At 34.2% G+C, this 8,638-nt stretch overlaps 1 pseudogene; it reads right to left on the bottom strand.

The window, feature by feature from the left end:
- Positions 1-2,563: 2,563 nt before the first annotated feature.
- On the bottom strand, positions 2,564-3,497 carry LOC116862591 (annotated as a pseudogene).
- Positions 3,498-8,638: the final 5,141 nt, after the last annotated feature.

Genomic DNA, 8,638 nt, shown 5'->3' with positions numbered 1-8,638 from the left:
GGGATGAAAATGGTACCTGCTGGCTCCTTTGTCTCCAGAGTGGTTTCTCCATTAAAGTTACCTATCATGAACATGTTCCAAGAATGAATAATCTCCCCCAATGTGTCCCAGGTGGTCCTCAGATCATTCTCTCTACCTCTGGCTGCTTGCCAGCCTTCTCTGCATGAGTAGGGTAGCACATGCATGGCTCCATCTCAGTCAAGTTTGCAGACCTTTAAGCTCTAGTCTTCAATCCCTAGCTGGTTGTGAAAACTGAGCCCCTCTCCTTTCCCCAGCCAATGGGTTAGAGGAAGTCTTCTCCTTGAACATTTCCTTGAACATTCTCTGTGAATAGGGCTTTTTCCCTTCCATAGCACTCATGATCCATTTGCCCTGCAAACCACAACTCTCTACTCCCTACCTTCCTCAATGCAGCCTATTCTTTTATTTGTGGAATTTGTTCAATCAGTCCTCAAGTCAATTTCTAGGGTATTAAGAGTGATTTGATAGACACCTAGTTGAGTTCAAAGAATGAGATGAGCTTAAGATCTCTTACTAAGTGCCACCTTAGCTCCTTACCCTTCACTTTTGTTTAATATAGTATTTTGTTCTTAAGTTGGACTGAATTTACTTTTGTTAAAAAATGAATTCCCTTCAGTTAATAACCTTAGATAATCACATTTCAAATCTCAAAATAATTTAATGGAAAAAGCTTGCTGGTAAATGTTTAATGAGAATTTGGTCCCTGAAATGTTTAATGAGAATTTGGTCCCTGAAATATCTTTTTTGCAGATTTGAAAATTATGTTATGTGATAAGAAGTAAGTGTTCCATCTCAAGCAAATGCTTACTTTTGAGAATATTACCATGTTATCATATAGTTTCTTTTTCTTTTAATGATTTTACTTATTTATTTGACACAGAGAAATAGATCATAAGCAGGCAGAGAGAGGCAGAGATAGAGAGAGGGGTAAGCAGGCTCCATGCTGAGCAGAGAGCCTGACATGGGGCTTGATCCCAGGACCCTGAGATCATGACCTGAGCCGAAGGCAGAGGCTTTAACCCACTGAGCCACCCAGGTGCCCCTATCATATAGTTTCTTGTGATGAGAATATTTCCCATTATATGTTTTAGGGAAATTCATACTTATGACATTGCAAATCAAGCTCATAATCTGTTAATAGTCTATAAATCTCTAAAGGCTCACTTAGTTTTAGTATAAAAGTATCCAAACATATATACATTCTAGAATGTGGATCTTTATTTTTGAAGAAAATTCTTATTTCCAATTTGAATACATCAGTGATAAATCACTGTCATGTTTGGGATAATACAGAGCTTCTTGCATTTTTATTCTAGCTTCCTTATTTATCTCTTCCCTCAGAAAATAGAGAATATAACAGAATTATCCCATCAACAGTGATGGTTATATATATATATATATATATATATATATATAATTTATTATATAAATAAAAATATATAAAATTATATAAAACTGTGGTACATAATTCACCCAAATCAAACACCCAATTCTGGTTGATTAGCGTTATGAGAATACAAAATGTATAATGAAATATCCATAACAGAAATTATCTTCAACAAAGGTCAACAATGTCTTTGGGGGATGTAAAATTTCAGTGCTTAGAGGAATGCTTTGGAAGAGGCTCTGATTTTTTACTGAGCACTATATAGTACATAACTTCCATCAATCCTTCTATACTATGGTTCTTATTTTTTAATAATCCATTTTGCATCTTCCCAATCATAATTATTTCTATTTGGTATACCTGTAATAAGTTGTTTTCTTATGAGTCATCTAGATTTCCCCAGGGTCCCTTTCATAAGATATATAAACTTAATATCCTTTCTAATGTGGGAGGACTTCTAAGTTCATGTTTATAAGTTTATAAGTTTCATGTTTATAAGTTTATCCTTAATCTCTATATCTATCATTTTCCCTGAAAACTGGGAATTAGGAGAACCAGTGTTCATTTTTTTTAATTTTTTCAGTGTAACAGTATTCATTATTTTTGCACCACACCCAGTGCTCCATGCAATCCGTGCCCTCTACAATACCCACCACCTGGATCCCCCAACCTCCCACCCCCCGCCCCTTCAAAACCCATTTAAGAGTAAACTTTAATAGAAATAAAACAAATATTCATCTATCAATATTGATAAGTAGATACAAGATATATTATTTTTCTTTATAGAAATCTCACAATGGTATTACATGTATTGTTGTTTTGTTCTCTTAACTATTTTAAGGATATATACTATGTATATTTAAAGTAATGTACTGGATAATACCACCAAGCTGGATTGTTTCCATTATCACTTCTACATATTAGTAAAACCTTATTGCCCACAAGTTAGGAGGAAATAATGACCTTTTTCTTTATTGAAAAATTATCACAAAGAAAACAGAAAGAGTGATAAAGAATATACATTTTGTCAAATCTCAATTATTTTAAACTTCTAAATTATTTTAGTCCCTGCCTTTAATCCTGGAATAATATTGCTAAGGACTATACAAGGTGCAAGTAATCTACTTCTGACCAGAGGACTAATGAGAACTTCCTTTACATTTTTAAAGAGCATATACACTGAATAACTCTTCTCAGGGCCCCTATCACCTCCTTGTTTCTCAGGCTGTAGATTATGGGGTTGAGCATGGGGGTCAGGATGGTGTAGAAGACAGCCAAAACCTTGTCCTCTGTTGGAGAGCAGAAGGATCTTGGACATAAATAAGTGTAAGCAAAGGGTGCATAGTAGAAAGTCACCACAGTAAGATGGGTGCTGCAGGTTGAATAGGCCTTCCTCCTGCCCTCTGCTGACCGCATGTGGCAAATGGCAAAGAGAACCCGGCCATAGGAACATACAATGCCAATGAAAGGAAACACAAGGAACAGGGTGGTGCTCACAAACACTGTGTACTCGTAGACCCAGGTGTCCATGCAGGCCAGAGTCAACATGGCAGGAACATCACAGAAGAAATGGTTGAAGGTCCTGGATCGACAGTAAGATATATTGAGGACATATGCAGTGTGGGCACAGGATTTGATTGAGCTCATTATCCAACATCCTATTATCATCAAAGCACATATTCTTTTACTCATATGAATGGGATAGTGGAGAGGAAAACAAATAGCCACATAGAGATCATAGGCCATTGAAGCCAATAGTAATCCCTCTCCACCTGCTAAAGTCAAGAAGAAGAAGCTCTGAACCCCACACCAAATGAAAGAAATAGTCTTATTCCCAAAGAGATAATCAAAAGCCATCTTGGGGACAATAGAGGAGATGAAGTTCAGGTCCATGAGGGAGAGCTAAGTAGAAAATACATTGGTGTGTGGAGATGGGTATCCACAAGGATGAGGATGATCATGGACAGGTTGCCAAAAAGAGCCATTAGGAAAATAAGAACAATGAGAATGAAGAAGAACAAGCAGTTCTTGATGGTGGAAACAACCCCGATAAGAAGAAATCTGTAGAAGTTTGGTTATTATATTCCATGGGGCATTAATTTAGTTTCCCCTAAAGACAGACACACATAAAGTATAAAAAATAAATTCTTATTAATTTGTTATTTTAATTATACTGTGATTTATTCAGGAGACACTGCAACTTAAAATAGTAAAATAAAATAATTTTAAAAAGTAAAATAAAATAATTAAAAAATAAATAAAATAGAATAGTAATAATAATCAGGGTGGCTCAGTCTGTTAAGAGGCTGCCTTCGCTCAGGTCGTGATCCCAGGACCCTGGGATCCTGCACTCTCTCTCAAATGATTACCCTTTTTAAAAAATCTAAAAACAATAATAAATACTTATTTAAAAAAAAAAACTCACATTTTTCCCTCATAGATAAAATTTTATAAGCCAAACATCTATGTCCAAATATTTAAAAAATATTTTATAGAAATATGTAAATTTGTGAGAATTAGTCATTTTTGTAATGACTTTATTAAGATATGTATATTCTATTTCACTACATAAATTTAACTATTAACAAAATAAGAAGTTGTACCTTATATGTAGTCATTATAAATCAATATAAATGAATTAAATTACAGACTCATTTGAATACAATTTTATGACTCTTAAGGGATGCTTGTTTAATAATTAAGCCCAATATTTCTGAAACTATAGTAGCTTATCAAGTCATACTGCAGATATATATTCATGTCCTTTGATTTCTGCTCAAAAAGCCTGCCAAATCAAGCTTTTTAGCAAGCGTCATTTTTTCCTCCTTTTTTTCTGCAGAAATATACAATGAATTATTTTTTGCCAAACACTATTTTCACAGAAACAATTTTATTCTTCCTTCTCACATAACTTCCAAAAACACTAGTTTAGGTAAACACTTTTCAAAAGAACTTAGTCTTTAATTTTTTGTAATTTCCATGACTCTGTCCAAGTTCTTTGAAAAAAGATTTGCATTCTGTTCTTTTGTTTCCCAATAGTTACTTGATATTATGCACTGTGTTATGACATATCTTTTTTTACTTGTTTCTTTTTTGTTTGTTTTTGTGTATTTAAAACTCATTTCATTCTAAATAAATGTGAGTTCAACAAATATATGTGTCCCCCTTTGTCATAGAACTCAGTTAACATATTAAACAAGTAGAAGGAGGACTTAACATGATGGAGAATTAGGGGGGCCTTAAACTTATCTCATTCATTGAATACAGCTATTTAGTTGTCAAATCATTCTGAAAACTGAATAAATCAATTGAGGGTCTGAAAGAACAAAAACTGCAAATCTACAAGTAGAAAAATGACCAGAGATATAGCTGTGGATAAGGCAGTGGGGAGGGATCCTGATTATGGAGGCCATAGAAAAGTATTAGAAGCAGTGGAGGACAAAATCTGAACTTTTAGAAGGTTACTACAGTGGGATATGTGTTCTGCTTAAGGGTGCTTAGGTTTCAAAGTGACGTGGACTCACATGTGTGACACTATGGTCTGAGGATTCCCTGGGTTAAAAGAACGGCTGGCTCCTAAGAGCTGCAATGTTCCCAGAGATAAGAGAGTGGGAGCCAGCTGAGAGCAGCGAGTGTTGGCGCTGGATTTCTGCTCTGTTTTGTTATAAACTGTGAAGCTACACAACGGTGTGACCACTTCTCTTGAGACAACTCAGCAAACAGCAAAAGCATGGTGAGACCCTCTCCTGAAGGATCAGCAGTGGTCCACACCATGCCTGGCCCTAAAATACGGAGATGTGAAAGTTAGTCATATGCCTGAGATAAAAACCTGTCAAAGGCAAAGTGAAGGTGGGGTTCAAATGGAAACAGACTGCACAGGAGTGATTGATTGCTCTTATGTGGGGCTCCCTGAATAGTGGGGTGGCACAAACTTTCATCTCCAAAGCTAGAGAGCAAGTCACCACAATATTCATCCCACCCATCAGTGCTAAACAGAGAAAACAAACAAACAAACAAACAAAACCAGAAAAACATAGTGTAGACCAGAGCTGCTTATAACAGGCCCTGCCCTAGGTGCATTTCCACTAGGGCAAATCCACTGAGAATCAGCACAACAGGCCTTTCTTCCTGAAGATCACAATGAACAACTTGCTCAAAGAAAGTTTAATAACCATAAAGTGCTGCAAAGCTTCAACTCTAGGAGAAAATAGTATCCAGGTGCTATTTTACTTTACTCTTTGTTTTTTAATATTATTTTTGTCCTAGTTTCTCATTTTAAAAAAATCATTTTTTAATTTTCATTTTTATTTATATATATATACACTTTGTATATCTATGTAATTTATGTTTATTTTTACTTTCTTATTATTACATCATCATCATTATTATTTATGTTGGAATCTAGAGGTTTTTTGTTTGTTTGTTTGTTTGTTTTTAACAGGTAGCCCAAAACATACCAAGGACATAGATTTTTTTTTCCCCTTTGTTTTTGTTGTTCTTGGTTTTGTTTTGTTTTGTTTTACTTATTTCTTCTTTTCTCTTCTGGACCAAATGATGAGAAAGAAAAATTCATCCCAAGAGAAAGAGCAGGAAGCAGAACTCATGGCCAGAGATTTAATCAATACAGATATAAGTAAGTTGTCTGATCTAGAATTTAAAACAATGACTGTATGTATAGTAGTTGGGTTTGGGAAAAGCATAGAAGACACTAGAAAATCTCTTACTGCAAAGATAAAAGAACTAAAATCTAGTCAAGCTGAAATTAAATATGCTATAACTGACATGCAATTCCAAGCGGAGGCCATAAAAATGAAGACGGACAAAACAGAGGGGTAATTTAGTAATCTAGATGAGAAAATTATTGAAAATAATGAAGCTGAAAAGAAGAGGGAAACAAAAGTCATGGAACACAAAGTGAAAGGGAATTCGGTGACTTATTAGAATGTAATAACATTAATATCATAGGAGTCCCAGAAGATGAAGAGAGAAAATGTGGTAGAAAGTTTATTCAAACAAATTATAACTGGATGCTTCCCTAATCTGGAGAAAACACAGACCTCAAAATCTGAGAACTCCCATTAAATTCAACAAAAGCTGACCATTACCAAGGCACCTCACATTCAAATTCACAAGCTTTACAGATAAGGAAAGAATGCTGAAAGCAGAAAAAAAAAAGCCAATATCTTTAAAGGGAAAACAGATCAGGTTGGCAGATCTGTCCACAGAACTATGGCAGGACTTGAAAATAGTGGAAGAAATATTGAATATGTTGAATGGGAAAAATATACAGCTAAGAATTCTTTATCCAGGAAGGCCACATTCATAATAGGAGAGATGAAGTTTCCCAAACACATAAACATGAAAGGAGCTCATGACCACTAAACTAGACTTGCAAAAATTTTAAACGTGACTTTTTGAGTTGATTGGTGGAAAACAAAACAAAGCAAAACAAAACAAAACAAAAATGAAGACGAGAAAGGACCAGAGAACATCACCAGAAACCCCAACTCTACAGAATACAAAATAGAACTAAATTCATACCTATCAATAATAATTTCGAATGTAAATGAGCTAAATTATCCAATCAAAAGACAGAATGTCAGAATGGATTGAAAATAGTATATCTATATATTGCCTGCAAGAGATTCTTTTTATTTTATATTTTTTATTATATTCAAATTCGATTAATTAACATATAGTGTATCATTAGTTTCAGAGGTAGAGTTCAGTTATTCATCTGTTACATATAACGTCTACTGCTCATTACATTATGTGCCCACTTTAATGCCCATCATCCAGTTATCCCATCACACACCACCTTCTCTACATCATACTTCAGTTTGTTTCCTATAGATGTCTCTTATGATTTGTCTCCATCTCTTTTCATCTTATTTGATTTTTCCCATCCCCAATGACCCATTATTTTGTTTCTTAATTTCCACATATAAATGAAATCATAGGATAATTCTCTTTCTCAGATTAACTTATTTCACTTAGCATAACATCTATGTCACTGCGAATGGTAATATTTCATTTTCAATGGTTGAGTAATAGTCCATAGTGTGTCTACACACAACTGTGTGTGTATACACACACACACACACACACACACACACACACATACACCTTCAGACTGAAAGTAAGGGGATGGAGAATAATCTGTCATGAAGATGGACATCAAAATAAAGCTAGAGCAACCATACTTATATCAGACAAAATAGATTTTAAACAGACACTGTAACTAGAGATGAAGAATGGCATTTTGTCACAATTAAGAGTTTTATCCAACAAGAAGATCTAACAATTGTAAATATTTATGCCCCCAAATATATAAATCAATTAAATGTAAATAAAAACGAATTCACTAATAATAATAAAATAATACTAGGGGTTGTTAACACCCCCTTACAGCAATGAAGAGATCATCTAAGCAGAAAATCAACAAGAAAACAATGGCTCTGAATGACACCCTGGACAAGATGGTGTCATATATTCAGTACATCACAGCCTAAAACAGCAGAATAGCCATTCTTTTTGAGGACGCATGAAACGTTCTCTAGAATAGATTACAATCTGGGTCACAAATCAGCCCTTGATATGTAAAAAATGATTGAGATCATACCATGCATTTTTTCAGATCAGAACACTATGAAACTAAGTCAACCACATGAAAAAACTTGCAAAACCACAAATACATGGAGGTTAAAGAACATCTTATTAAAGAATGAATGGGCTAATAAGGAAATTAATGAAGAAATAGAAAAAAAATGGAAGCAAATGAAAATGAAAACACAAAGACCAAAAGTTTTATAATGCAGCAAAGCAGTTGTAAGAAGGAAGTATATTGCAATACAGGCCTACCTCAAGAATTTAGAAAGGTCTTAAATACACAGCCTTACTTTATACATAAATGAATAAGAAAAAGAAAGGCATATAAAGCCTAAAGCCAACAGAAGAAGGAAAATAATATAGCCAGTGTAGAAATAAATGATACAGAAGCAAACAAACAAAACACAAAAAGCAATAGAACAGATTAACAAAACTAAGAATTGATTCTTTTAAAGAATTAATAAAATTTATAATACCAAGCCAGACTTATCAAAAAGAAAGCAGAAAAAAATAATTAAAATCACTAATGAATGAAAAGAGACAGCAATCAACACCACAGAAATACAAATAATCATAAGGGAATACTATGAAAAATTATGTCAACTAACTGGGAAACCTGGA

This window comes from Lontra canadensis, unplaced genomic scaffold (genome assembly GCF_010015895.1).
Source record: "Lontra canadensis isolate GAN:19392208 unplaced genomic scaffold, GSC_riverotter_1.0 scaffold271, whole genome shotgun sequence".
NCBI lineage: Eukaryota > Metazoa > Chordata > Mammalia > Carnivora > Mustelidae > Lontra > Lontra canadensis.
This window is presented reverse-complemented; position numbering and strand designations above follow the sequence as displayed.